General features: G+C 39.6%; 1 long non-coding RNA gene across 2 annotated transcripts in view; it reads right to left on the bottom strand.

The window, feature by feature from the left end:
- LOC113945024 overlaps window positions 1–9,098 on the bottom strand; it is a 36,643-nt gene extending 27,545 nt beyond the window's left edge. For both annotated transcript variants that reach the window (XR_003526922.1, XR_003526923.1), the window contains exon 1: window positions 8,975–9,098. This is a non-coding gene — a long non-coding RNA (uncharacterized LOC113945024). The remainder of the gene's footprint in view (window positions 1–8,974) is intronic.
- Window positions 9,099–13,743: the final 4,645 nt, after the last annotated feature.

Raw genomic sequence — 13,743 nt, forward strand, 5'->3', positions numbered from 1 at the left:
CATTAGATCTATGCTAGCTGAAAGCCAACAACTTGGTATGGACAAAACCGCATGTAACAAGAAAACTAGGAGGGCAAAAAGCCTGGTTGTTTGTATGCATACTTAAAATTCTCAGGATTGGCCCACTAGTAGGAATCAGCAGCTACTTTAAAGAAAAGACAGCTTTGCTCCCAAATACACAACTCAGGGTAGGCTTAGTCAGCAGACACTTGAAGGCATTTCTTCTCTACGAAGTATCGTAATTGCTTTCACATATGGCAAATACAATTATGTATCTCACCGGTAGGGTGGATTATAAATGAACAATGACTTGTATTTCAATAGATAGCAGCTGCGTTTCTGTAAGGAATGTTACAGGAACTTGTGGCTAAAGCCAGGAAAAAAAACCCAAAACCCACAAACAGTCAGGTAAAGGGGAAAATGTAAGTTCCTGATCCTGAGAAAAGAAAGAGCTGGTCTTAAATTAGCTGCTCAGCTTGCTATACCCAGCCCTATTCAAATATGCAAGAAGGATTGATTTAAGAGAGTATGCAAAACTTCCCTCCCTCAGTAAGGGTACGGTTACTACTGAAACATGTGTGCCTTGTTTTAAACAATCTCCATGAAAGAAGGGCACAAAATGCTCATTTGGGCTAAAATTATTTCACAGATTATGGAATTTACTGTGTCTTATTTATAAAAGTGGCTACCATCACAGATGTGAACTGTACAAACGGACAGAACTGATTGATTACTCCATAGATAAACTCATTTCACACATAATCAAGAAAAATTAACATTTGAAATATGGGAATAAGTACAGAATCAATTCCGTTTTCAGCATAATAATAAAGTTGTTCTAGATGCATAAGAAATGTAATTAAAAAGGTGCCCCAAGTAAAAAGAGTTTGTTATGAACACATTCTTTTCTCCATAGTTTTTTGTTTTCCTTCTTCTATTGGACAGATCATGCTACATTAATAATATACTATTGCTGCTCCACTAAATATCAGCAAATTAAGTTCAGGACAGTAACACAGTAAAAGAATAGTATACTAGTCTCTGTCTTCACAATAGCATGCAAAGAATAATATAGTTGTCTATGACATTAAATGCCAGCAACAAGAGCCAGTTGGACTTGCATACACTAATGTCTGGTTTGGAGCACAATCTAAGATTTAATCTATGTTAAAAAAAATGTATGTTTCTTTTTAAATATTTTACCCAATTTAAAATCACATTTTACATTTAAAATCCTGACTCCGCTGAAGTCAAGCGAGTTTAGCCTTCAACTTCTGTGAATTAAGATTTTCCACAGCAGCCTCCATATAAGCCTTTACTGACTTATAATAGGCATTTATGTGGCAGTACTGCTGAGATATGCCAGCAGATGTCAGAACCAATGTGTGCTCTACCTGCTATGAGAGACCATCCCAGTCTTGGAGATCTGTCATTTCCATCTATTATCATCCACCCGGGCAAAGGAGACTGAGGTCAGACTAGTAACAGAGGCAGCAGAAGGCTTTGTACCCTCTGTTCCATTTTGATGTCATGGCTATTGTGTTATTTTGCAGCTACTTTGAGTGAGTTTGTCCACAAAACATACTCTTTAAGCTATTCCCAGAAGTAGCTATTGTCTGACAAAAAGGTAATCAATATTGGTGAGCTTCAGAATTTTTCTTGCCATTTTATTTTCTCTGTGATGTGCTAGGGGAATAGTTTCATCTGCAGTTGTGGGGTGGAAAGAGAAAACAAAACAAAATTAAATTCCCCAAATTTAATATCTCCCAAAGGCTCTGACTGGCTGCGCTGCTAGTTAAATTCACCTGACTTGCTTTGCCTCCTAGACAACATTCATATTTTTTGTTGTTTGAAAATTTTATGAGCAGTGAAACTAACTTCCTCTCCTTATAATTGAATGACTGTTTGCCTGGTCTCCCAGGTACTAGAACCGTCTTAAACCCTCACATGCAAACTCCACAGTGAGTGGGTCTGATCACACATTTGAAGGGTTGGACTTTCACCACCAAACTGAGGAGAACAGGGAAGGTCTATTGCTATACTTTGTCCCAAGTTCCATCTAGTCTCGTTAATGACTGCATCAGGCCCTCCACCAGAAAATAAATTCAACTGTGCTTCTATGTGAGACTTATTGAATTAAAAAAATATGGAACAAAACACTTTCCCTAAACCAACATCAGAAGTGCTTTTTGCCCTGGCTCAGTTCTGTTTGTCTTTTCCCCTCACCCTTCTCTGAGAGGTACAGTATCTTCAAATATATTATGGGATAAGTATCACTCAACAACCAGCCTTAGTCACCTAGTAATCCCCTCTTCTGAGGTGTGATCAATCATGTCACCACTTCAGCTGTTTAGCCAGATTGAGATGTGGGTCTCAGGGAGGTGAGCTGCTGCACCTTATACCTTGCTCTGGCTGCAGCCCATGAGCTGCATTGCCTTGGGCCCCAGCAGGCTCCATAAAATCTTTTTTTCCCAAGATTGCATTCTCCCTGCCACCAGGTATTACCTGCATGATCCTGTTTGGATGAGCCCCAGAACAGCTTTGAAAACGTAGCCTCACCTTGTCCTGCAGAGGCAAAAATGGGCCAAGACAAGAAAAAAAAATCTCACAAGTAGGATATATTTCTGCTAGTTTGTCAAACACAAGCAGAGGAACCCAGCAACTCCTGGACAGTGATAAGATCAGTGTGGAATCATACTGGTGGTTTACAGTACTGGGATTTCTTTGAAGCATAGCCTAGCCCTGTGAATGCTAAGTTAGGGCAGATGAGTAGTCTCCTAAGCTCTACTTAGCTATCATGTTGAAGAGACCATTAATGTTCCTCGCAAGATCACTGTTTTTGACACACCAGTTAAAAACTCAACTAAAAAAGACATCCATTATTAAAAATATAGTGTGAAAAAAGTGACCTGGTACAAGTGTTCCTGAAGGATAAATAGCTTGTGAGAATAAGTAAAAATACCATAAAACCTTGGCTCATGCACAAGGAGGAGACTCACAGGGAAGGACGAGGCTGCTCAGTATTCTTATGCATAGGACAACCCCAGGGACAAAATATTGACAAGATCACAACTAACACTCAGTCATGCAACCCCATGGGCCATTGCCATACTTTTTTTATTGTGTGGTAGAGATGTTTGTCTCAAAGTGGTTTGGAGGCTCACCTGAAAGTTATACAGTTTATCTGATGCTAAATCCAGAGCAAAATTAGGTCTCACTCATTACCTCTCTGGTTGTGAAAGTTAAAACCTTCTTTTTCAGGACAATGGAAGGAAGAATACCTTAATTATCAGTATATAATTAGTACTGTAAGCATGGGTCCAACCACTTCCCTATTATGACCAAGGTGGTGTTCTTTGAAGAAAGTGCTGGCAGAAGTGTTCATGTGGGAGATTGTGCTGCACCATCCTCCCAAGCTTTTTTGCTGCAGTGTTTGCATATTGTTTACTGGACTGCTGTGAATCCTCAACCACATTTTATGTTAGTCATGGCCAAAAAAATAAGCCTCGACTAAAGTGATTCCTGTGTGTGGTCTGAAGCTGGTTATCACAAAGTCAATCAGTCACACCTTCATACATCTCCTCTGTAAGTCTCTGGAGTATGGAGAGAGTTATTTTTATACAAAACAACTGTATTTCCCTGTATGTCTAATAAACACAAACCGTCTCCTATTTTCATCACAGGCATAGGCAAACCACCATTCCCTGCAGCCCTGTGCAAATAATAGATTGTCTGATGGAAACTTTCTAATTTACTGGCTTTGTGAAACCAAGATGTATAGACCTACAAGTTTTTACATACCTTATTTTCTCCATTTTTCAACTAAGACCTTCGCTCAAACATTAAAATCGTTGTCGACTGTATGGTGAGTAATGCCTGTGAAGTTTGGCTCTTCTGCAGGGGAAAGTGTTTTTGGGGTGAGGGGCTGTGAGGACTATCTGAGTGAAATACTGCACATAAAAGATTCAAAAAATCCCAGAAAATATTTTCAAGGAAACTTGCAGATATTCTCAAGGGTCTCTTACAAATGACTAAGGAGGTGCTGTTTCACTGAGTTTGTAAAGCACTTTCAACTTCAATCTCTGTCTCCAACAAGGTGAAAAGTCCTGTGATGTTTGCTACTACCCACATCTAATTTGAACCATTTAGCAAGACCTCCAGTTCATTGTTTTAAAATCATACATCTTAAAACTGCACAGCTGTTCACCTCTGATTGCCAGCTAGATAACAGCTATTAAATGCAAGCCATAAGACAAATATTTCTGCAGATTTGCTAAGTTATAGCCATCCAAAAATATTCCCTCTGCTGCCCAATATGCAAACACCCTTTCTACTGTTAGGTTTTATGACTGCCAAGGATGGAAGTTGTAAAGAATGTGATACTATTGCGCTGTACCATAAACTGCTATTTCACTAGATTCCCCAATTTCTTTGGGGAAATCTAGCACAAAAAAAGCAATTTACATGGAAAAAACACTAGTTTATTAGAAATATCTTTCTTCTCAGATACACTAAAGTACATTACCATAAATATGTTTTACAAATATGGTGCTCTGAGTACAGACCACCCCTACAAATGGCTGTGGATAGAAATCTGGGGGTTGCCTGCACAATACAGCTTCTCCAGTTCTAACAGTTTTGCATTAATATGGTGTGAAAAACCTATATATAGAATGCTTTTGTTAAAATCAGATTATACTAATTCTATATGAAGTCCTTTAATGAAAAATGTTTAATGGCTGAAATACTATAAGACTGCAGTTAGAGTGCAGGTGCAAAAATGATATTCTACACTCCCTGGAGAGCAAACTTGTACATACTGTGAAATATCAATTAAAGTTTATAGTTGCCTGTACCAGTTAAATGTCTTTTTCATGGGAAATTTTCGTCTTCTCTTATGAAGCACTCACTTGGGTTAAAATGTGTACTGAATTATGTGGGCATTTTGAGTTATTAAGGAATAGATTTGTTTTACAAGCAAGCTGTAAGCATTCTTTGCAGTTTTTATGAGGTCATCTACACGACTTTTAAATGGTGCTCTTGGCCAGCCTCGATTCTCAGATCAGTTCATTAATTCACACAGCTGTCTTTAAAAACTACAAGAATAATACATACTGCAGTCTGGAAGAAAGAGGTGGATTTCAAGGCTGTATTTCAATCAAGGGGCCTGTTGACATCCTAAATTATGAGAGGACAGCCTAAGCTGTTTCATGAACAGCAGCAAGTTCACATTTGAAATATAGCTTGCTTAATTGATTTCTTTTAGAATATATGGAGAAAGGATGCAAAATTCACTTTCAAATGAGCACACCTCCCAGAAAGTGTCAGCTGGGACACACGCAACATTCGGTGCTGGCAGAGGTTGTCCCAGTAAAATCTTACATTCTATGGTATATATGCTATGGTAGTCAGCCTGCTCACATTGCTGAATCTGAATGGAGAACACCTGGATTTAATTTCTGATTCTGACACACTTCCTGGGTGGTTTTGGACAGGTGTCTGACCTCCCTGTTCTTCTGTTCCACACCTTTTTATATTTTTGAATAGTACATCTTCCTTTTTAATTTCTTAGCTATCTTTTTCTATCTTGTTATCTTAAAAAGTTTTTGTGCCAGGGTTTGTCTGCCAACAGATGTTTATACCATAGTTAATGCAAACTCTTGAGATCTCAAGATACTCTTCAAAAGAAAATAAATTCTGAAGAATACTGATACAGGAAAAACCTGTTAAGAGGATGTTTAAAAGGATGTTGAATAATTTGTATCAAAACTTTCTAAGACCATGTGCTCCCTATTTTTAATATGCCTCTCCACAGTCTGGTAGAGACCAAAAGTCAAAATCTAAGGTATAGTTGCAACTAAGCAGGTATGTGATGGAAAAGGGACAACCCTCATGGAGTTTCATTCAGAATGTGACGATTAAGAACATGAGGTTTCACCACAAGAATTTCAGTCTCCACCTTGATTGCAAGTAAAAAGTGGTACAAACAGTTAGTACAGAACTAGAAGCTGTGGTACATTTCTACGTGGTTTTGTTGTTTTTTTTTTTTAAGATATTTGAATTAAGTCAAATAAAGTTGTTTAGAGGCATATTTGAGCTGAATTTCCTGCAGCTAATTCATGGATAATGTTTTAGGATTCACTAAATCCTGTTTTCTGAATGTGCTTGAAATGAAAACAGTCATCCTGCAGTGTTAGTGCCAGGCCTAAGCTCTTTCCTTTCTTTTACTTTGGGATCAAACCATATTGCAAGCTGTTAGCAACTGGAGCCATTTTGTAGCCTGCATGGGCAGGGTGGATAATTTGAGACACTTTTCAATTTAGAAAACCTGCTGTAACCTCTAGTTCTAGTTGCCAGTCTCTGCAGGCAGCTCAAGGCCGGCAAGTGCCCACTGTCAGTATGCTGAAATATCTCAGTTCACCTACAGTATTGAACTGTACAAAGAAAGCAAATCCCACCCAAACTCCCAGATGACTTGAGTCAGGAACAGTCAAGAACAACATCTTATTGAGTTTCAATTATTCGATGGGGCACAAAAAGTCCATCTTCTGTCCACAGAGCAAAAAACTCAGGGGAAAAATAGGGAAGCTAAGGCAGGGCAAAAAGAAGAAAATATTCTGTAAAAGTATATCCATAATTCCTAAACCAACCAAATTATCTGATTTCTTTGGTAGGAACTGAAAAAACACTGGCAGTGACACATCTATCACCACTTTACCTGTAGAGGCATGGCACACACGTTACTTACCTCCCATTTGCTCTCTGCCTGGCAGCAGAGATCAAAGCAGGAAGAGACATCAAGCAGTATGTGCTCACTATGATCTTCCTCCATAAAATACCCAGGAGCAGTTTTTCCCGAAGAAGCGTGCCACAGCTATGCGTTTTGATTACTGACAATTGCTGTGATCATACTCAGCCTGACCCAGCAGAAAACATGCGGGGAGGAGACCAAGGCAGCCCAGCTTGCAGTGGGAATGGAACTTTCCCTGCCATGTGGTAAGAATCATCATGTGGGATGCAGTCAGCAACCTACTGGTGCATTGTGAAGGTGCAATAAGAGTCCTTGTCAGAGGCACTGTGAACCAAACAGCACGTATGCAAAATAAATTGTGATAAGGGGCTACTGATCAAACTTACAGACTTGGAGGAAAGAAACAGAACAGGGACCTTCATTTAAAATATAATGCAGTTAAATGCCATTGAAGAAGGAACGTGAGGGATTCTGGACAAAGAGAGGCAGAGTTACTATCCTAAGCCTCCAGGGCATGACTTTATTAACTAGCCTGAAGAGAAATAGTGTAAGAAGACAGCTGAGTCTCTATTAACACATCCTGTAAGGCAGTTGCTGTGCACATTAAATCTATAAATGTACATAAATGACAGTGGAAATCACTGAAGATCAGATATAGCCTGCTTTTTAACTTAGAGCAAGGAAGAATAGCATAAACCATCAATACTGACTAAATAAAGGTTTGAAAGAAATGCAGGATACGTGCTCTGAAAAGTACAGAAACTGCTCTACCCTCATTTTTGTCAGAGCTCAAGGGTTGGAAAGAGCAGAGCTTTGGGCTCCTGCTAGCTACACCACCACAGGACCTCAGAAAAGATGATCTTTTCCTGCAGTGGACATTCTTCCCTCCTGCTGCCTGTGCGATATGTACTGAAATCCAGAACTGCATAATTTGAACACCTGCTACCTATTAAGAAGATATTATTTGTTAGAATGCCTCCTTCCCTGAAGAATCATGCTAAGTGCTGTCACTTGGGTTTTGGCCTGGTTTTGCCCTTTTGTCCTTTTTGTGAGTTAATTTTTTTGTTTTCTGAGTCTCTCCTGTAAGATAATACTTCTCAGTACCATTAGTAATGTGCAATACAGGGCAGCCAGAGTCCTACACTTTGATTCAAGCATTACCTCACACATCTCATTCACCAGTGAAAAACACTGGGCATTCTCATAGTTCTCATAGCCAGATAGGAGTCAAGAGGCAAGTCTTCAATGCATATCACATCAAGTAGGAAATAGAGAAGTTGGGGGTGTTCCATTCCTGGAAGTGGCCAAGGCCAGGCCAATGAGGCTTTGAGCAACCTGAATCACAGAATCACAGAATATGTTCAGTTGGAAGGGACCCAAAGGATCATTGAGTCCAACTCTTAGCCCTACACAGGACCATTCCCAAGAGTACAATCTGATCTAGTGGAAGGTGCCCCTGCCCATGGCAGCAGAGTTGGAACTAGGTGATTGTTAAGGTCTCTTACAACCCAAACCATTCTGTGATTCTATGAACACAAAGAAAAATTTGCAGAGGCCTCTCAAGTATTTATTTATAGTCTATATATCTACTTTCCAATACTGACCTTTTAAATTGTATCTTTCATCTTCAAGTCTGCACAGGAGCTCATGAAAAGTATATATGTGTCTAGATTGCCCTTAAAATATCTTCAGAAGTGTCTGGAAAGAGCTATAAGCTCCAGCCATACCTCTGGAAACCTCATTATGGTCCCTGACTTATTCAGGGCAAGCTGGCAGGACCTTCATCATCACGGAGAAGGTGAAGAAAGTTGGACAGTACATGGATGATGACATTCCACACATTGTGAAACCTGTGCCATGTGAGGATAAATGATTTCCCTTCCAGGACAAATCTCTTTTTCATTTTAAACCAGAATGGCTGCCACTGAATACATTGCAAATAAAAATAAAAAGCTAAACCCTGGGTACAGGGCTTTCTTAGTCCTTGACAGTGTTGGCATTTTGTGGAAAAGTAATCAAACAGGTCTTAAAATACTTTCTGCTGTAGCAGGCCATTTGTAACTGTGAAACAGGGAAGGCTGTGACAGCACACGGGCATCCCCAGACGCCCTTAGAAAAGACTAACACTTGCTTCTTGTACTTCTCTACATTTTCTGCCAGGAAAGCACCTGATACATGAAAAGACAAAAAAGATGCAATATCATTCACTCTTTGAATCTTTACCTCCACAGCTACTTTGTGCTCCAGGCCCCAGGTAACACTGCCTACGGCTGATGGTACTGTTACTTTCTCTTTGTGGTCTTTGCTATGTTTGGTAGGTAAAGGCCATTAAAAGGAAAGAATTGCAGTGCTGCTCAGTATGGCTTAGCTTGACTGTTAGCTTAGCTTAACCACTCACATTGAACAATACCTTTATTATATAACTCTGACTTATAACGTTCGGTCATCTGGCCTGATATCTGGCTTCCTGGACAGAAAATATACCTTTCCCAAGTCACTTCCTTCCATGGATTATGATAGTCTTGAATGTTTTGAGTGAATTTGCAGTGAAGTTTGCTTTCTCTTTAGTTATCCCAAAGGAATCTCTTGTGAGTCCCCTGCACCTTTGAGCCTACCACATATAGCAGTTGAGAAGATGGCACCATTTCCAGTATTACTTTTTTTTTAGCACAGTTGGCTTCCAGGAACATTTGAAAGTATTCAAGTCATCTGCTCCAGCTTCCTGACAGTTCTCTTCCAAACTCAGACTGCTTCAATTATTCCATTTTTCTCACTTATGTACTTTATTTCTAACAGTGTATAAAAAAGACATGACACAGGAGTTTTGGCAAGGACCCTCAGGGCTTTTCCTCCTTGGGTCTTTTCCAGGACATAGGCACATTAGACTAGCACTGATTTTAAAAGAGTCGACCCTACTTGAGGCATGAGTTGGCCACAGCAAGAACTGTGCTTCATGAGTGCTTTTGCCCCTCTGTCTTCCTTTACAGGATTTCAGGCGATGGAGCAAAGCAGACGGTCCTTAGCTGTCGTAACTGCTCCTGCGTGACTTCCTCTTCTTCTACTGCCTAGAAGTGAGCAGGAAAAGCAAACAGCAAACACTTCTCTTTTTTTTTTTTTTTTTGCAACAGTTGTTCTAGTCTGCAGCTGTGTTTAATTAATTACTTGGGTAAGTGAGATGGATAGAAGAGCTTTTGAAAGCTGTTGAGAAGAAAGCTGTCTGCAAGCTAATTATACTGTTATAATAATCCCATGGCATTCCTCAGACTTTTCATCCCCTGACTGAATAACAGTTTAGCAAAATATCCAAGGATCACTTATAGTTTTGAATAAACAGTAGGGAAGAGTGGTAAAACAAAATAGGATCTAGTTAGGAACAACTAAATGTTTTTCAGCTTGCTCACAGACGAATCATAAAAGATCAGGTACCAGGAAAGTACATGGAGGATTTTCAAAATGTTTCCCCTCCTTTACCCAAAATATTTGTTTAAGCTTGCTTTTTTGCACTTTAGGTAGTTGACATAATTCATTTTAATGAAAATACTTAATGCTTATCAGAACCACTTGGGAAAGTTCCTTGTAACTGCCAAGAAGGAAAAACAACCAGAATATCATGTAGCATTTTTGCTCATTTTGGGAAGAAAAATATGTATTTGAAAACTGAAACAATAATACCACAGAGCCAAATGAAAGATTTTTCAAGGACTTAATAACATGGACTTTTTTTTTCCAGAACATACTTTTATTGTCAAACATCTTAGGTTACACCTGAGAAATTAGATTGGGGGGCAGAATGGAAACTTTAAGTACCTGGTGAATTGGGGGACATGTAATAACAACAGGACAAGTTGGGTGTTTCTTCCATAAAATGCTGTAAGACAGGTTTCTTCTGTGTGCATAACTGCACATGGCAAATTGCTCATGAGAGAGACACAATACATGAATCCCACTGGGAAAAGTAAAGAATAAAAATGGAAGAGATCTTCCAATCTGTGGCCACAGAATTGGTTTTATTTCAATATGTTTATCTCTGCGTAAGCCTCGGTGAGCTTTCAGTGCATACATCATTCTCAATACAGGTACCAATTATAAACACACAATATCCTAACAGGAATATTTCTCCTGCAAACATATCTGAAAATAAAAACCACATATGCAAGGTAAAGTCAGTGCCAGCCAATGTCTAATGACACCCATCAAAGTCACTTCTACTGAAAGACTCCCTTTTGCTGAGCTTCCATTCAGCCAAAAAACTGTGATGGGAAATGATGCTTTTTTAACACCAAGCTATATCTTGGTTTAAACACTGTGATTTGTAGTCTTGCTACATACAAAAACATGTTAGCTCATCATGTTCTCTAGAGCATGAGAAGTCTAAATATTAATGGCTATGTTAATTCAGGTGCTAAGTCACGACATTAGAATTATTAAAAATAACGCTTCAGCATCTGTGTCCTCAAGCATGGAAATTATTCCAGAGTAACAAAACCAAAAATGAAAGTCACACAATGTTGGTTCCAATGGACATGTTCAAAGCTCTTTTATTTTTGGCTTCTACTTCCATGTGGATAGTCCTGCTAATATTTCAGTTGCAGATTTTTCAATAGAGACGCATATTTGCAGAGCTGAGTATGCAGCAGCTTCTACTTTGACAGTTGCAGACACTGTAGGTAGACAGTGGAAAAATATCTCACTTTTGTGGAATAAGCCTCTGTATGGGCAGGTAGAAAGGAGACAGTAGTGTCATGCACAGAGAGCCACTGCAGACATAACCTGGAGATTTCATTTGGCTGTCAACTGCAGACACTTTTCTGCAATAGTTCAGAGTTCTACACACCTAGCAAAGACAACATTTTTCCAAGCTAAAGTTAGGCCTGACACTTTCATTTAGGGCATGTCATTAATAACCTGGCCAAAAGGAAGTATCCCAACACCCAGCATCTGCAAAAAGGTCCTTCAAACAGCAGTTGCAATGCAACAACTTCAAAATCCAGTTGGTGATTTTCTCATGTCTTGATAAAGCCCATTGAGAGGGAGGTTGAGCTTGACAGTATTGTTTTCCCACTCTGCTCCTCAGCTTTCTGTCAAAGGAACAGAGCAGTATTTTTTGGGATTTCTCAGTGAGGACCATCAACACCTGAAGCCCTAGGGATGTAGCTCCATTTCAGCAGAATCATGTGTGCTCACAGTCTGGCCCTATGGAGTCCTCTGAAGGTAACTTACAACTGTCTTCTGAAGGACCTAACGGAGGTAGCCTCTGCCTGGACAGACATGGATTTTCAGACCTGCTTTCTGTCACTTGATCCCTTATGGATAGTGGAAAAGAGGATGGAGTATGGGGGGAAATGCTAAATGTACATCAGGTGATGTCTTGCTTCTTTCTCTGATAGTCCTTTTGGAATTATATTTTCTTTGTTTATAACATGACAACATAACCCTCTCAAATGAGAAGACACCTGCAAAGGCAGCACCTGGAATTAAGTACATGTCATGAAAACAGAAGCCTGGATCCTAGATGGGACTGGGTCTCAGTCCTCTATGGACATGTGACCAGCTGTTTAGCTTGTGTGTCAGGAAGGAAACTTGTCTCCATCCAAGTCCATAACTTTAGGCTTTGTGTCATCTCCTTTAACCTAGTCCCTATAGAGTTTTCAGTGGCCTCTATCTTTGCAGTTCTCAGCTAGAATAGGTATGTTTAACAAACACAGGCATACACATAACAAAAACAAACTTTTCTTATGGTGTCTTGTTAGCATTATTTGCTTTTTTGTGTGTGTTTGTTTTTCAGTTAGGGGTTCAATTAGTTCTACTGAGCACTTGAAAGATCAGCTTCCCATTTAAGGGGAAATAAATGTTGCTTTTTTGATTTCTACAGTCTCCCACAGTCTTCTGAATATGAAATAGAAAATGTCACCACATTCAAGTGCAGAGGGTATGATCACAGCATGAATGTGAGAAGCATGGCACCCAGTGCCATTTGAGGTGAAAAAATGTGAATTTTTTTTCTTAATATTTCTCCTCCTAGTCACAGCTGAAATCAACCAACCACTGTTTCAGACATTTTCTACATCATGTTGCAGGATGGCCTCTCCAGTGCCAGTGGGTACAAAGTAAATTAATTCAAAGGATTCCAAGATGATATCAGGTAGGCTATCTCACCTGGGATTTGCACACTGAGAATATTTCACAGTGCTCTGGACAGCAACAGACTCTTGTAATAGTGCTGTAATAGATCAGTTACGAAGTTCCGTCCCTGCACCCAAAAATCCTAAAGGTGATGGAACAATAAGAGATGATACAAATCAAACAAAATGAAGATTGGAAAGAGGAATGAGAGGATGGCAGACTGGTATGTTTCTATAGTCACAGAGGTACAGTGTCTGGTGGTCCCATAAAGATGTACAATACATGGAGTGTATTGTATTTTCTGTTGCTTCTCTACGGAATTTCTCATTTCAGTGAAATATCTGAATGCTGGAGACACTTCTCCCTGGAAAACTCCTTGTGTGCCTCTGGCTCACAGTGGTGAATGAACAAGACAAGGGGATATCAGGAGGCAATTCATGGTCTCTCTCCCACCTGGCCTTGAGATAACTCCTTCAAAAGATAAAACTGAAGTGACTGCTGAAATGGACAACACAGCAAATATAAAGGCAGAAAATGTATTCCCCTAACAGCTCCACCACTGCTAATCACACATGACATTTATTAATGAACTGTATATAATACAGTAAGGCTTTGTTGATTTGATATGTAACAGGGGAATTTTGGTTTTTCTATCTCACCGACATAGTTTATGGACCACTTGGCTTTCCATTACTGATTGCACAGAACTCCTGGTGCAGCAAAGAGTGCTTACATGGTAAGCTGATATTCAGGCAATGTTTGTAGTATATTTTAGCTTTCTTTTAGCAAAATTAACCAGATGGAAACCAAGACTGGATTCAGTAGCATGTGACCAGTTAGCCTGCTACAGCTCAGGGGCTGCCAGCTGA

Source organism: Corapipo altera, unplaced genomic scaffold (assembly GCF_003945725.1).
Source record: "Corapipo altera isolate COAL_440 unplaced genomic scaffold, ASM394572v1 49, whole genome shotgun sequence".
Lineage (NCBI taxonomy): Eukaryota > Metazoa > Chordata > Aves > Passeriformes > Pipridae > Corapipo > Corapipo altera.